Genomic DNA, 3,110 nt, shown 5'->3' with positions numbered 1-3,110 from the left:
GTAAGACAACTTTTTGACTCTCCTCTTTCACTTTCATCAAAAGGCTCTTTAGTTCTTCTTTGCTTTCTGCCATAAGGGTGGTGTCATCTGGTGTCATCTGCATACCTGAGGTTATTGATTTTTCTCCCGGCAATCTTAATTCCAACTTGTGCTTCATCCAGACCAGGATTTCTCATGATGTACTCTGCAAATAATTTAAATAAGCAGGGTGACAATAAACAGCCTTGATGTACTCCTTTTCCTATTTGGAGTCAATCTGTTGTTCCATGTTCAGTTCTAACTGTTGCTTCCTGACCTGCATACAGATTTCTCAAGAGGCAGGCCAGGTGGTCTGGTATTCCCATCTCTTTAAGAATTTTCCAGTTTGTTGTAGTCCACACAGTCAAAGGCTTTGGCATAGTCAATAAAGCAGAAGTAGATGTTTTTCTGGAAGTCTCTTGCTTTTTTGATGATTCAACAGATGTTGGCAATTTAATCTCTGGTTCCTCTGCCTTTCAAAATCCAGCTTGAACATCTGGAAGTTCACAGTTCACGTCCTGTTGAAGCCTGGCTTGGAGAATTTTGAGCATTACTGTACTAGCATGTGAGATGAGTGCAATTGTGTGGTAATTTGAGCATTCTTTGGCATTGCCTTTCTTTGGGATTGGAATGAAAACATGCTGCCCTAATTGGGCATTTGTAGGCAACTTTCACACATTCACCAAATTTAATATGGTAAATTTGTTCACACCCGCCCTTTGTCCTCACACTTTGCTGTTTGCTTTCCCATGGTGACTTTAGGTTTGGCCACAAGGCTTGCTTTAGTCAATGGGTAACAGCAAAAACGACAGTTTGACAAATGTGATATGACAATGAATGGGAAAAGCACATGCCCATTGGTGTGCAACTCCCTACATCTTTATAACTCTGCCTTTATGTGAATACCTGCCTAGCCTGCTGAGGGGTGAGAAACCTTGTAGAGACCACAATCATGACAGCTGTCAAAGCCAAGGACATTATAAAACAGATAGCCCACAGTCAGACAGCCAACTACTGAGAGACAGATAAATTAGTCCAGGTGAGATCAACCAAACCGGTCCCAGACTAGAGCTAGCCAGCAGAAGCTAGACACAATCACCATTCCACAAAATTGTGAAATAAATGAATATATTTTAAACCATTAGCTTTGGGGTAAGTTTTATCGCAGCAAAAGCTAATTGTATTCCACACATGACTTACATTGTTTAAATTTTTCTTCATCAAAACAACTTTGTGTTTAAATACCCACTTTATTTTTACCCTAAGCAAACTTTAGAAATTCTATTATATTTAGAATTTGCTAACACTTACCTTTAAGCACTGAAGAATTGATGCTTTTCAACTGTGGTTTTGGCGAAGACTCTTGATTGTCCCTTGGACTGCAAGGAGATCAAACCAGTCCATCCTAAAGGAACTTGGTCCTGAATATTCATTGGAATGACTGATGCTGAAGCTGAAGCCCCAATACTTTGGCCACCTGATGTGGTAAGCTGACTCACTGGAAAAGACCCTGATGCTGGGAAAGATTGAAGGCAGGAGGAGAAGGGGATGACAAAGGATGAGATGGCTGGATGGCATCACCAACTCCATGGACATGAGTTTGAGCAGGCTCTGGGAGTTGGTGATGGACAGGGAGGCCTGGAGTGCTGTAGTCTATGGGGTCACAAAGAGTTGGACGTGACTGAGTGACTGAACTGAACTGAACTGAACCTTTCTCCCCATCACTGGTGTGAGGATGGGAGAGGGGAAAGAAGAAACACATAAAAGAATAACTAAAGAAATGACTATTAAGAGATAAAATTGTAATACATATCAATATGGTACCATTAGACACAATTTTATTATAGTATATACACATACACACAAAATATTTTGAGTGGGGTTCAAAAGGGTATTGTACCATAAAAAAGGTGATAATCCTTCTGTTACAAAACTAATGATCTGTTTCTGGAAAACCATATGATTGTTTGTCATCCTTTCATTACCAGAAAGACATAAGCTAGAGTGAGTTCAAATAATAGTGAAGGCTTGGAATCATTGACTTATTTACTAAAGAAGCTAAATACTTATTGATTGTCTAAATGATAATGGAGAGAGAAAACAATAACGATTCATGGATGCTTGACATGGATGAGAGCAGCTACATCCTGCCTGCCATTAAAACTGAACTAGAGCCCTAAAGGTCATTTTTGTGGAGAGGATTTTAAAATAAAGAAAAATCTTCTTGTCTATCTCATCTCAAATGCCAGAGGCCTACATAAAAATAATTGATAGTTAAAAGTAGTGCCAAATCTAAAAATATAGGAATTCCTTCCAGAGAAGAAATTTTGTAAGCAAGCATTATATAATGACATAAAGCAATGCATGGTACATAGCAGACACCCTCAAGAGTTACTATGATAAACACTACAGCTGCCTTTACTGTCTCTCTTCCTCCTCTTCCTCTATCTAGTACTATTATTTTTGCTGGAAGGTTTTCATCTTAACTTAAAAGACTCCCTTGAATAACAATTTGCACCATCTCTATGACTTATGATCTTTTCCCTCAGTTACTGTTTCTCTTCTCTGTTCTCATAGGTATAACTCATTCAGGTTCATTAATCATATAATTTTGAACTGTAAGTTATCTTAAATATCATGCAACTTAAAGCCCTTTTGCAAACAATCAGGATACTAGAATGAGAGGGTTTGGAACTTGTGTCTGTCACTCCATTGTGTGACTTCAGGCAAGATGCTAAATTAGTCACAACTTCTTTTGTTGTATCCACAAGTGCCGGGAAACAAACTCACTCAGAAGGACAATACAGATAGTGGAGTGAAGTTTATTACACCAGCCGGCCCAAGGCAGAGTCTCTTCTTAGCCAAGGACCCCAGCCAGTTTTTGTGAAAATCTTATATACCCTAAGTGTGCGTGCTCAAATCCACCTCCTCAAATTCTCTGAAACTAGTCTGAACAAAGGAAAAGAAAGATACAATCAAAGTTAACCCATGATTCGCATGCCTTAAACCCGTGATTTGTATGCCTTAAGCCTAGGCAGTTAACAGTGGACAATTATCAATAGGCCTGTGGTCATACCCCAATAAGCATAATA

The sequence above is a fragment of the Cervus elaphus genome, chromosome 25, assembly GCF_910594005.1.
Source record: "Cervus elaphus chromosome 25, mCerEla1.1, whole genome shotgun sequence".
NCBI classification, from domain to species: domain Eukaryota; kingdom Metazoa; phylum Chordata; class Mammalia; order Artiodactyla; family Cervidae; genus Cervus; species Cervus elaphus.
This window is presented reverse-complemented; position numbering follows the sequence as displayed.